The sequence below is a fragment of the Agelaius phoeniceus genome, chromosome 8 (genome assembly GCF_051311805.1).
Source record: "Agelaius phoeniceus isolate bAgePho1 chromosome 8, bAgePho1.hap1, whole genome shotgun sequence".
Lineage (NCBI taxonomy): Eukaryota > Metazoa > Chordata > Aves > Passeriformes > Icteridae > Agelaius > Agelaius phoeniceus.
The window spans coordinates 16,794,448-16,809,178 of record NC_135272.1 but is presented as its reverse complement, the minus strand read 5'-3'; positions in this window follow the sequence as shown (position 1 = coordinate 16,809,178).

Here is a 14,731-nt window from a genome sequence, read left to right as displayed (position 1 = left end):
GGCAATGGTGTTTTCATTAATATAAACAATTTCTGTACAAAAAGGATTCAGCTCTGTTAATAGGAACTATTCTGTAGCAGGGTTTCCTGTACATCTGTGCTAAAGTGGAGCACATCTCATCCCACTGAGGGAAGTGCAACATATGAAGCTATTAGAGAGAACCTATAATATGGAATAGAAAAGATGGCCAGATGAATGCATAAAAGTCCTTTTATCATGCTGGAATTTGTGTTGAAGCAAACAATTTTATCACCTGGGCTGCCCTACCAGCGTGAACACAATGAGAAGGCAGAGTAGTTTATTGGTCTGTCTTTATTATGTAGTGTATATATAAAATGCAGTGGGGTTAATTTGAAAAGTGCCAAAAGTGCATTTTTAACTGTGTGACATGATTTGATTAAATGGAAAACACCCCAGATGAGACGTATGTTACTGTCTATAAAATCCACAAAGTTGTTAAATACTTCTGGTGAACTTTAGTTCTAAAAGTTTTAAGTTGAAAACTTTTAAAGTTTTAAGCTTTAAAATTGCAATTCAACAGGGTGTTTTTATAAAATATTCTTAACCTCATGCCTGAGATCTGCTTTAATGTCACGCTATTGTGATATGTCCCCTCTCTGTCTACAGGAGGGTGCAACATCACTTAATCACTCTACAGGTAGCATGATTTAAAACACTTTTATGAAATTCAGTATTGAGCTACGGTGATTCACACTTGCTGAAGATCTAGTCCAAGGTTCATAAAGTACATTGAAATAAGGGATAGCAGGTATCACAAAAATGCAAAGTATTCCATCAGTGAGATAAATGGAGGAAAATTGTCTTCAATTTTCAACAATGAAAAACACAGAAGTCTGAAAGAATATACTGTGTACATCGTCAATATGCAATGACTTCCATTTGTGTGGTATCAGTTCTGTAATTTGTTATACACAGTAAATTATCCTGCTTAAATTTAATCTGGTTCCTCCACTCCAGATTAACAATAGACAAACTTGTCCTCTTGGAATTGCAGTTACTAGATTTTGGGCATGAATAGAGGTTTTTAAAATTCTTTTGCCTCAGTCTAATCATTAGAAGTATTTCTGTTCAAAAGTGAAAAACTGTTTGAAATGCTATTTGTACTTTCCAAATGCTTGGTCAGAAAAGCTGTTTATTTCATGCTTGGTTTTCCTGGGGGGAATTAACCTCATGTTGTAAATTGGATTGATCTCTCTACATGCTCTCATGACACTAATCATTGAGGAGAGGAAGGTGTCTCAGTGCCACCTGTGGTGAGTTCTGTCAGTCTTGAAACTTGTCTATTCTGTTTGCTTTGGCCCCAATGAGGTACCTGGGAATTTAATTTGGGAACCTTGGCCAGGGGTCTTGGGACCCAAATCAGGAATGATGTCTATTTAAACTGGCAGAGATTGAATGACTGATGTTGAGCTTAAGTGAAACTTTAAGGTGCTGTTAGTTTTGAAACAGTACTTACTGTCAGTACTGCTGAAATACTAACTTTTTGAGACATAGAGGTCTGTCCTTTTGAATACTCTTGAATAAAGCATAAGGTAATCCCTCTTGTAGGCATTATGCATGTGCATCCCATGGTAAAAAATGTGTGTCCTTGGATCTGGTGGGACAAATTCTTCCCTTGGTTACCTGAGAGAAAGTGCAGAGTAAAGTCATAGCTGTTGCTGATTTCTCCAGTGTTCGGTGATGCAAATGAGGGCAGAATTCATCCCATTGCCTGTATCTGTTATTTTGCATGGAAGCGCTCACTGTGCTGAAACATTCTCACGTTTGCAAGAATGTGTCTGTGTAGTTTACATTTCCAATTTTAATTTTTGAGCCATGTGTAAGAGACTCCAGGGAACAGTGTGTACTGTCAGCAGAAGTTATCTTTTTGATGAATCAGGCACATTGTTTGTAACCGTGCATTTGATAGACATGTTGTAATAAGGTCCTGAACTGCTTACTGTGTCTTTATGTACCTTCCCCCTCAGCAGTTGTAACTATTGTGCTGCTTGACCTATATTAATGGTACTACAAACAACAAGTTTAACCATTAACTTGTGGGCCCTGTTTAAATGGATTTTACCAAGAGACGAGAACTGAAGATTTAAGGAGGTAAAAATTAAAAAAAGGGCTACCCAATATGGTGGTTTTTAGTGCTTACTGATCCAATATACAGGGTAAGAAGGAGTTCAAAGGCCCAGGAATAAAGACTAACATCATATTATTATGGTCTGAATGACTAGTGCCATTAAAGGTATGGACAAGCCTTCCTTAGATGTTTTGTTTACTTAATAACTTGTGAATTTATCTGTGTGGTTGCTCGAATGAGGTTTGCTTGCTGTAATTGCTCGTCTATACACACTGAAGCAAGAAGAGGCTGAGAGGGTTACACTGATGAGGGGGTAAATATTGCCCGCTTGTGCTGCCTGGGAAAAGGAAAACTGGCTCTTGAGTAACATGTGAGGAGACAGTGAAAGCTAGAAAGAGACCAAGTGGAAGGAGCCAGTGTCAGAATAATGCTTTAGGTATGGAAAAAGCTGAGCAATTTTGCTTGATTTACATGGACTGCATCTCAGGAGCTTAAGTTCACTGTGCAGAACTTGTATTTGAGACCATTAAATGAAAGCCAAAACTCTGATTTCTGACATACATGACTCCATAACCTCAGGAACAAGCAAACTGTAACAGCTGATCTGTGGTAAGTGACTTATGTGTGCACAAAGCCAACAGCAAATCTGTGGTGGTTCAATATCTGATGTGATTTGATCCTTCATGGAAAAGTAATTTTCTTTTTCTAATTTATTGACATCAGTGATCTTTGACTGAGGTCCTTAAAGGGTAGGCATGCAGAAGTTAAACTGGGGAATGAGGGGGTGGGAAGTGCTGTGCTCTGGGATGTCCTGGCAAAAGCTCAGTTTTCCCTGATAAAGCTGCCTCATCGTATGCAGGCAGGGCTTTAAATGTGCTACTGTTTCCATTTGGTGGTTATCTCTGTCTGCTGGGATTTCACCATTCTGGCTCCACAGGGCATGTGCAGGTGTCTTGTGCAATTCAAGTGTGTGTCCTGCTGGCTCCTGCTGATTGACAGGGGCAGAAATGTGTGCTCTAGCTAAAAGTAGCAGCAGATATTCGTAGGTGCAAATGTCTGTGGCTCATTGCACCTGAGCTGTTGTTAGGCATTGTTAGAACATGGAACAAGCATTAGGTAACCCTGTGCATACAGTCAGAACAGAATCTGAGTGAAAATCCCTCACACTGGTTAGAGGCTCTTGCAGAAATGCAAAATTGCTTGTTTTACCTAAGGTGCACCAAAACCTGCAGTTAAAAACATGCTCTGGGAATGTTTCATTTGCATATAGTATCATAAATAGTATTTATGTACATGATCCTTATTTCAATGTAGTTGAAGCAAGGTGAATGGAAATGTACCTGCCTTGCCACTGATGTAATTTTTTATTGAAAGAGGCAAGATGAAACAAATTCTTGTCAACCCTGACCATTAAGAGTTGTTAACTGACATTTTTGGGCCTTGATTTGAAGATTGTAAACAGCTTGGTGAACACTTAATTAAATCACTGAAAACTTCATCATAGGAAGGGAAGCAGTGAACAAGACTGTCAAACATTAAGTGATGTATAAGACAAGCCAGGGAAGGAAGCCCATGATTTTAACTGCCAGGCTTCTTTAACTAGGGACTTCCTTGTCTTTTTTGGATTCCTAAAGACAAAGAGGCACCAAGTCACCCTTACAAGGAAGTGATCTCAATTAGAGTCAAAGGGGAAAAGCCAGAAATATTGGGGAAAACTTAGTGTGAGGAAACAAAAATGCAACTGCACCAAAATATTTTTTCTTGCCCCCAAGTTTCTGTAATTCCACTTTTCTCTCATGCCAGCGTTTCCCAAGGTTTCTGTTTAAGTAAGTTAAACTGGTAAAAGCTGGTGTATATGCAGTTTCTGGGGATTATTTCTGCTTTCAATAGTTATTCCTAAAATTCTACAGGAATAAGTTTAGCTGAGGAAAATCTGTTTTCAAGTTTGTCCATATGTTTAGTGGCATTGATTAATCTGGATTAGCAGGCACAGTTTTGCTTCACTCAGAGCAAAGGTGGGAGCAGGGCAGGCCCCTATGGCTACTCTTGACTTTTTTTTTGTCTATCTATTCCTTCAATTTGGAAAGGGCCATGTTCAGAATGAGGTTACAGCACGGTGATTTTGTTCTGAACATTAACTTTTGTTCTAGCAGCTGTGCTGGCTGGCACCCATGCAAGGAAATTTAGCATTTCCCACTGAATTGGTACAACAGTATGATTTTTATTTTGCTCTAATGGGCACGTTCTGGCTCGTAATCATGAGAGGGCCTGGCAGATGAGCTTTTGAGATGCTTGTGAACAACTCTGGTGAGAAGCTCCCCCCAGTTTTGTGTGTTTAAACTAGCTTGCAAGTCTTAGGATTTTTCTCCTGATGACTCCAGGTGGGAATGTTTGTTTACTTACCAGTTTAAAGCACCTTGTATAGGTTCACATGTTACCCTGATGGGAAGAAAGGGAGAAATCTAATTTAATAAACTGGTTGTTTTTTGCCAGTTCTCAGGTATGAGGGGGGGAAAAAAGAGAAATATAGTCACAGAATGTGACCTGTGCAAATATGGGCAAGACAGGTTAAATAAAAGCAGCAGTTTTAACTTCGTGTCTTCTTACAGCTTGCAAAACAATTGTCTGCCAAGAAGAGTATTGTGACCCAATGACAATAAACTGACTCAACAGTGTCACAGCTCAGTTAATTTTGCTCATTTAGTCAATCTCTCTACCTTCTAGTAAGTCAGCCCCTCTATCTTTCAGCAGCTGTCATGGTAAGACTGCATCTTTTAATGTCTTGATATTTCTGTGCTAAAAGTTTAGTGTGAGCTGTTTGAGAGAGTTTTGTCTTGTATGAGAGCTATAAGCCTTATCTGAGTAAATAGAATAAAGCTGGCTAATGATCACCAACTCTTTCAGGGGATAGGCTTGAAAAGGTAGTAATTTCTTTTGACAATGCAGAAAGCTTCATAGAGAAAATAGTCTTCATTACATATCAGTAAAGATAAGCAGCCTTTTCCAGGCTGTATTTTCCTGCAAAGAGTACAGGAATGGTGTGTGTGTAACTTGCTTGATGCTCTCTGTTCTTGAGAATCTGAATCTCAAGCTGTACTCTTACACAGAACAGGCTGGAAATCAGTGGAAGCTGTGCATGTCTAAGGACTGTGTGATTTTATTTATTGTTATATATAGTTTTGGTTTTTAATTGAAGACATCTCAGAGATTAACTCATTAGAACCATCAGGGGGAAATGGAAATAACTTGTTTGATTATGTGGCTCTTCTGAAATGGAGGGTTGCCAGCTGGAGGCAGCCATATGTATGTACAAGATTGCAGCTGGGAGTGCAATCAAAATTCCTTAAAAAGCAACTAGATGGTGCTTGCATTTATTGCAAATTGTGTAAGGTAAAGCTCAGGAGCAGGGAAGTACATTGTGGAATGGCGAAAAAGACTCATGTTTGCAAACATCTTCATTAAAAGTAAGTAGCAGGACAAAGTGAGATCTCATGAGATACCTTGGGATCCCCATGTGCACGTTAAGCACAGTTAGATAGAAAAAAGCCATGCAGGACTACAACATCTCAATTTGTGCCCAAAAGACTGAGGTATCATGTTAATTATCCAGCAAACATGGGGTTTTCTCTAGCTCTGTGTATTTGGACTTCTAATGATATTTGAATTGACATACAGAAGCAGGTCTTTTAGCCCAAGAATCTTTTCTTTGTCTCACTTAATTGCTTTAGCTCTGGACTTCTCAGTGCTTGCTTTCCTCATTTTATCAGTTGCTCTGTCAGAGTATCTTTTTATGTAAGTTTTAGTCAGCAATGCTATTCATTCCAGTGACCCTATTTGGAGATATTCCAAAGGATGTACTTGTTTCTAAATGAAATAATTCTGCTTCATTTCTTTCCTTGTGCTCATATCTGTTACCTTATGAACTCTACAGTACTACACACGGGTTATCAAAAGTTGTTCTATTAAATTATGCATTAACCAGCACTATGTGTTTACACTGTGCATGTTTAATGGCATATTACTACAAATACTGCGCGGTATGAGGACAGCAGCTTAGTAAAAAGCATATTGTTATGAGGTGGAAACCAGAACTAATCAGGGTTTGAAACTCTGTGTGAAATGAGAAGTTTGGATAGACCAGCTCTGGGAGTTTACAGACTATAAAATGTACTCAGTGCAGATTGTTTCCCCTGTCTTTATGAGGGGAAGCACCTTGAGCTCTGCAGGAGCTTTTCCAGTGTGAGGATTGTAGGGCTGGACCTCAGGGGCAGCACTATGGAATTTTACCTGCACCAAATTATGTATTTTGGAATGATTTGAACATTTTTATAACTGCTGATGTTTGAAGAATATTTTGGTGCTTTTTGGAGCAAGCATAACTCTGGCAGCATCACAATGAAGGGGTGCTGAAACAGATGATGACTCTTATATGACTGAGTAGTACAAACCTCTGAGAAACACAACTAAACTGTTCTTGATAGCAGATACATAAGAGGATGTTAATAAGAAAATAATGCATTTATTTGCTAGCTCCATCAGGAAATAGAGATGTATGTCTGCCTCTGGTGTTCTCTGTTGGTTTTGGTTGGACAGAACTGGCACCCAGGCATGCAAGCCAATCTGTCCCTGTTCTGATAGCTGTTAGTGTGTAAGAGGAATATTAATATTTTCTCTGAGGTTTTTGTGATCCTAGGACACAAAGGTAAAAACAAGGGCTATATTGCTGTGGATCTTGGATAGGTCTAGGTACAAAGTGATTAAGTAATTTACCAAGACCATATGAGATGGGAAGCTGACAGTTCTTTTATGGTCCTGTGTCCTAGATTCTTGCTAGACAGCATCAATTTTGTCACAAACATTGGTTTTTGTCACAGCTGGTCTACCTGTTACCAGGTATATATGACCCAAACCTAGTTTTGGCCAAACACTGGCTTGCTTCCTGGTTGTTCCTGTATTCCTATAAAATATATACCCCGTAATATTCACATTGCAAGACTTAATACTTTGAGAATAAAGATAAGAAATGAAATTCTGTCAGTGTGATGGCTTCATGGTACACAGAGGACATTGGTGGATTCTGCATTAGAGTACTGTGGATCCTGAATGTCTCTCATATATTGGGAAATATGAATTTGTTGATAGGCTCTGGTCAGTCTCTGGTCCAGGGCTGCTTGTGACTGTCCTTGAGTTACCAGCTGTGGTGTCTTTCAGTGCAGTGTTCCTCAGCATGCAGTGTGGGAAGCAGGCACCAAACCTCGTGCAGTTCTGCTGCAGTGCTCTTTTCTTTCCTTTTTCCAGTCAAATTGAGTTTGACATTTGGGTAACTGCAGCTGGGCCAAGGTTTGGAGGACTGAGGATTTGGGTTTTTCTCATACCCAAAACAGGTCTTAGTATCTTTGACGTTGCATGGGACTGGCATCCCAAGATCCTTGTGTTATCCAAACCCATTGGAAAAAAGTCTTCCTGGAGACACAGGAGAACTAGAAAGACAAATTTTACTGGATAATAATCCTGAGTTGCCCCTGTGGTCCAGATATTTGGGATGTGCTAGAAATACCCTTTAAGCTCACTTGTTTTTGGCAAATATTGTTTCACTACTTCCACCCAAAAGTCTTTAATTCATAGGCCAGCTACTCTTTCATGATCCTCACTTAAAACAAAAGTGCCATCTCTTATTATGAAAGACTTACTGGTGCTTTTAATAATGTTTTTAATACTTTAGCTTTTGGCAAGTAGCCTGGACATGTTGCATATTATGAAATGAGCCAAATGGCTCTTCACAATAGCTGTGGTAAATGCACAAGTGATTTTGCTGCTTTGAAAACAGGAAAAAACCTCGTGTTGCATCATTCTGGCTGGGAAGTGCTCAAAGTTATTGTGACAGGACTGTATTTTGAGCAATTGTTGGTGATTTGTTTTTTAGCACACAAAGAAAGTAATAAATCTGTCACCCTGAAAAATCAGGTTGTGACCTAAAGGAAGGAGAAAATTGTGGCTTTAGGTAAAAAAGAGTGACCTGTCTATGAGGGTCATTTATCATTATAACAAAATTGCTGGTGCTCTCCTAGCTGACCAGGAAGAAAGGCTGTGGTAAGCAGAATTGAGGGATGCAAGCGTCCGAATATTTTTAACTGATCAATATTTTCAGGATTTACAAGCAGCCAAAGACCTGTCAGCATGCAGAGTAAGTTCACTGTGCATCTGTTCTAAGAAAGAAAACAAGGGAGAAAGAGTTTATTTTGGCCATTAAAAATTAATGGATTTTAGATTTGGCATCAATAGTTCAATTCACAACTGTACCTCAGTACAGATGCCTTCAGCAGCCTGTATGTCTTGTAGTGATACAGAACATATGTATGACACTTAACTCCCAAGGAGGTTGAAACAATAAATAACATAAATTCAGGGTGGGGTTAGCAGCATTAAGCGTCTCAGAACTCACTTGGGGTATGTGGTTTTGCTGTTTCAAAGTAACAGGACCAAAGTGGCTTTGGTTAAAAAAAGAAACAATCCCCAAACTTTCATTCTTAGCTCACTCTCACTTATTCTGCATTATCCTATATGTAAATAGATTTGCATGTATCATATTAATAAAAAAAGGCAAATTGAGGGCCCAAGTGAAGTTGGTAGAGATTGGATCCATTGCAAAGGGTATGTTCAATGAGTTCATGTGACTTGCATAGAATAACAGCTGAACCTGTTTTGAAATACAAGATTGAAGAAGAGGAATTCTTTTTATGTCATTATTCTTAGGTATCAAACCTATCTCAAAATTTAAAATACTTCTGGTTAATTCTGGAAAATATTTTCCTACTGTTCCATCAGTCCTAGTGGTGAATTTTCACTTTAATCTGTTTTTACAGAGTTCACAAAGGCATAATGAGAGTGCAGGGAGAAAAACCCAATGCAATTTCTTGTACAGTAATTTTCATGCCAATTGCTAATTTCCACTGATTGCCTTAGTTTAGGAGTGTCTTATCAGACCAGAACATCCAATGCTAAAAACCAATTCTAACATATTTAGAAAAGCATTTATGATTCAGGCTATCACTTATCATTTGGCATTACCAGCATTATATGGTACTAGGAATGCTTAACAAACCTATTTTAATACAATTTATGAGGACATTTTAGTGTATCAAAGCTGGTAAAGTACTGTACACTTTACAGGTATTATGAAGACATTAAGATAAAAATCACATAGAAGGTAAAATAGGAATTTAAAAGAAGAACTTTTTAAAAATGCACTTTGATAATACCACTTTTATTAAGGAAATTACTTTAGCATAATTATTTTAAAAATATAAATTCTATTGATTGATACACTGTTGACTACATGGCAGTGCCAAACTCTGGTGTAATTCTGTACCAAAGTGCCCTGTCAGATTTTACCACTGTGGAGAATGAGGCTGGACTAGAGGCACTTAACTGAAGTCTCACCACTTCATAACTGAGGTTTTCATGCTCTAAAAAGATTGGGCTCTTTTTTAAACAGTTCTTCCACTTTGAGGAGTCAACAAAGTTAGTCTGGAAAACAGGTTCCCTTAACTTGTCATGAGATAGCAACATTTTTGAATGAGAAGGTTCTCTCACCAGTATATCTCAGATATACTTTATTCAAATTTGGCTTGAAAATTTCATACAAAATTTTGTGAATCTGTGCTCAGACATGTTTTTTGTTATTTATATACATGTGTGTATATACATATATATATAGGTATGTGTGTGTGTTATTGACTGAGGTCAGACTTCCAGAAAAGCCTTTACCTATTATTTTTATTTACTATATTATATACTCTGGTTTGGGTTTTTTGCTTCCATTAAGCCTATATTTACAAAGTCATGTAGTGATAGGACAAGAGTGAATGGGACTGTGCATAACATTGATCCAGCTTCAGAACTGCTGGGATTCTAGATTATTATCAAATGTGTGGATAATACTTCATTTCCAATATATAGATGTTGATACTATTAGCTATCTGTGAAACTTCCAGTCAGAAGTCTGTTTTTGCTTCAGCAGATAAAATGAGGATGTGTTAAGTGTTCTGATTTCTTAATGTCCAGTTAGTACAGAAACCATTGAATGGTGTCTGGAACGATCCCGTTGTTGTTGTGCTCCTATTTATTAATCAAATTCTAAATTGCAATGGAAGAAGTCATAGCTGTTGCCAGAGAGTTCTTTTTATCCTATTATTTTTGGAGAAATTCCTGATTCAGATGTGACGTGTTATTAGGACAAAGGTGCCAGGTTTTATCTGGGCAAATTTTCTTGCTGTTTTTAGGAACAAATGTGGTTGTATTGGGTACCACAGATTGGCACTTAGATGAGGCTGGGGCAAGCAGCTAATCAATCATATCTGGGTAATAGACATCAGTGATATTGCTTTGCAAGGTTTACCCTCTTTGATTTATACTAGAGGATTGTTTTTTATGGGACTTTTAGAATATTTGTCACTGAGTAATGTTTTCATGACCAAGCCACAAACACAAAGCCAATATTTCTTTTAAAGCTGTCGATCAAGAGTTTGATTAAATTTGTACATATTTTGAGAGCATTCAGACTGGATGCCATCAAGTGCGATGAACAGAAGATGCTTCTAAAGCAATAGTGATGCTCGGCCTGAATTGCTATTGACCATCACCTTGTAGAGTCATTTACAACAGGAGGATGTGAAAATACAACTAAGTCAAAATGCCAGCCCTTTACAGGCAGCCTGTACTCCTCTTTTGTTGATGTTAAGCTCTGCAGAAACATAAGCACAATGGAGTCTTGAGCCATTGTCCATTAAGCATCACAAAATATTCGGCTAAAACACTTTGACCTGTTTCATTGATTCTGAAGGGTTTAAAATCTTTACTATAACTCAATATGAAGAAATAGCAGCTATGACTATGAGCACCTCATTATTTCATCTATTTTTGGGCCCTGCCCAGTAAAGGAAAGAAGGGATTGAACTAGGGTGAGTTCAAAGGAGGCCATCAAGCTTTCTGGCTGCTGGAGCAGTGGCCCTGTGAAGAAAGGCTGAATACCCAGGACTTGCTCAGCCTGGAGAGAAGGCAGCATGGAAGAAGGGAGAAACCCAGCAGCAGAAGATGAACCCAGGCTCTCACTGAACTACATGGCAAGAAAGCAAAAGACTGGTCAGAAATTGAATCTGGATGTTTGGTGTGAGGAAAAAGAAGTCAATAGAAGTGTAATGAAGCAGTGGAACAAGTGCAATCAGTCCTGGAGATTTCCTGGAATTGGAAAGGCCCTGAGAAACCTGCTCTGGATTCAGTGCTGAAGCTGCTCTGAGTGGGAGACCGGACAGAGATGCTCTGAGAGTGTTTTTCTTTTTTCCTCACAGGACTTTTGGAGTGGTCCAGGGCATCTGGAATCTCCAGAGGACTTATCAGATGCATGCAGAAGGATTTGAAGCCTAAGTGGGCTGTCTTTCCAGAGGTGAATGGGTAGAGAGGGCTGCACCCTTGGGAATCTGTTCTTATCTCCACCTTCATTTATCTGAAAGGTTTTAGTGATTCATGTAGACTCACTGAAGTATACACAGAGCAAGTACTCTGCCATGGGATGGCAGTGTAGAACATTAAGTCACCAGTGAGGCAGTTGAGGTGAAAGCTGTCAAAATCTGCTGGGTCGGTGATTAGGGAAAAATGTATTTGGACATTAGGGAGATTTGATCAAGTTCTCTTTAAATCACTGTCTGAGACTTGGCTACACTGATAAGATAAAACTAAGACATTACAAATGAAGCAGTGGAGACTTAGGTTGTAGCTTACAGTCAAAATTAAATGCTGTTTTAACTGTATCCTTGAGGGAAATTACAATGTAAAATGATGAGAACTCCATGTTCCTCAATGCTATGCAGAGGAGGCATCACAATGAACAAATCTTATCTCCCTGTTTGTAAACTAGTGTTTTGTCTCTAATCTACCAGTGGACAAAGCTATTCTGATGCCCTTCTGTTGCTCATTATGGTCACTCTGATCCCCATGTGCTCAGCTTGATTTGGCTCCAAAGCATCCTTTCTAACCAAGACATTCTTATTAGAAGACAATGTATTTCTGATATTTTGTTAAGAGAGACTGATAATATTCAGCAATTTTACAGCACTTTTACATTGCTTGGCTCTGATCAAATGCATTTGCAGCAGAATATGGCCAGTCAGGGTAGGGGAGAGGAACAGCATCCTCATTCCCCAAAGCTGACTCTATCAGAAATGCCACATGCTTCCTCTTCAAAACATTTGCATTTCAACACATGAGCTAGTATTTCCTCCTGATGTCTCAGAGTCTGTATCTCTGGGCTTAGGACTCCCCAGTACAAGAGATATATTGGGATAGAGCTTTCTATATAAGGTTGCCCTGTGTTGTAAAAATGCTTGTTCTAATTTTCCATGTTCCTCTCCTTTGTTTGTTATGCTATGTGAATGGAAGGTCAGGCAGAAAGTAACTAGAGGAGTCTTATTTTGGGGCCATGTAAATGAATGCAAGAACTACTCCAAAATATAGGACAACAAGGAACAATGCTGGCAATGCTGCCTCTTTTATCTGGATTTCAGGAGCTCTGCACTTGGATGTGACACAGCTACAACAATCACCAGACGGGTGTGGAGAGATTTGCTGTATGGGTTATTGGTATGATGAGATGTGCCTATTCAGGATGGCAGCAAAATTTTAACCAGAATAGTATGGCAAACCTCAAGTATCTAGTTTAGGGATCACTTTTTCAAGAACAGATATGTTTCCAACCTTGTTTTCTAGCACATGGCATTCTTGCTGCAGGCTTGGCTTTCACCAATCAAATCACTCTTCCTTCCTGCATGTCTTTAGCCGTGAATGCTGCTACTTAATGGGGTTTTGTTTCCTTCAATGGAAGTCTGTAGTTTATGGATTACTTTTGCTGTCACACCTTGTGACAGCATCTCTGGTTTGAGAGGACATAAGCAGAAGTGACTTGATGATAATCTGCTGGTTTTTAGCTGCACATCGATTTTGGACCATGTTGCAGAGCATATGCAGGTGACTGTGATGGGATGGGGCAATCCAAATGAGCAGAAAATGTATCTCAGCACATAAGCACCCGCTAAGCCCAAGGAGGGCTGACAGTTTTCAAAAACTGTATAAACAGGAATTTCTTGTGACAATACACTTTTGAAAATACACTTTGTGTAGTTACTACTGTGAACTCTGAGTCAGAATCACCCTGCCTTTATGACTTGGTTAATAGGATGGTGAGCCTTATAATGGCAAAGGACCTGGCAAATTATTAGTGAAATCCACTTTGTGGTCCACTATCAAGTTTTTGTGTTTAAATAATCTCCCTGTTTATTGAGGTGTGTGTGCAAATAGCATCCCTATAACATTTTTTAGGGTTTTGTTTTAACAGAAACGTTTATGAGCAGTCAGATATCAACTTAGCAATAGCTATTCACAGGTGGTTGGTTGACAGATCTGCAACATAATGTGTTTGAATACAGAAATTGAAGCTGTATTTTTGTTCTTAAGCCATCCTAGAGCTTTTTGAACAGACAGAACACAAGTTTCCACCACAGATAGAAGAGAAGTTTCCACCACAGATAATTTGCTGTACTGCTATTCTACTTTGCAGAAAACACTTTTTAGTAGATCAGAAGCAACTTTTTCATGGCTAACTCATTTTAATGAACTATTAACTAAATTACCTACCTAAAATAATTTTCATCTGAACACCATTTCATATACTAAGGAACAAGTATTCCTCAGGGGAAAGGATATTAAACCTTACTACCAAACTTCCAATGTCATTGTTGCTGGTGCCATGACACTGGCGTTAATGTCATGACATTGAGTTTATCTCAAACCATTAAAATGGGGTACAAATGCTGCTGAATATTCTGGGGTTTTTTTGGTTGGTGTTTTTTTTTTTTGGTGGCACTTTATTGCTAAATACCTTATTATTGGAGTGACATGATGCTGAGCATCTTTAGGAGCCATAGATTGAAGCACAAAATGCTTGATTCATAGAACTGTTTACTGGGCTTTTACATGGTGAATTGCAACCAAAGTAAATGCACAAAGCAGAAGCCTGGATTTGTATCAATAAAAATTACAAATTAACTCTAAACAGGCATGTAAAAGTGAACTAGGCATTTCTTCTTTCTATAAGAACTCTCTCTGATTGTTTTAGAGGAAAACAGTGAAATAGACAATAATAAGTAGTATGAAAGAGGTGTTAATTTAAAACATTTGCTATAATGATTTTTTTAAGGAAATATATTCGACTCTTCTAGCATCTGTGAAGGCCACATTACACTTGAATGCTTGCTTGCTACTCTGGGTGGGACTATAAAAGCTAAAATAAACTTTATCAATAAAAACCTGTCCCCCTGCCACTTACAGCCTTAGGAAATTAAAATTTTCATGTCAAATCACATTAATATATAAGGCAAGATTTAACGTAGGTTTAAAACTCATTAATGAATAGCTGATGATTGTAACTTGTAATCTTACACTGTTAGGAATTTACATTTATTCAAAAGGAGGAGGAAATATTTGCTATGGCTGGAATTAGTTTAGAAAAATAACTTTGCTTCATTGTTGTTTGTGCTAAGCCAAGTAGAACAGGAACTGTTATCATAGAGAGCCTGCACGTTACTGTCATGT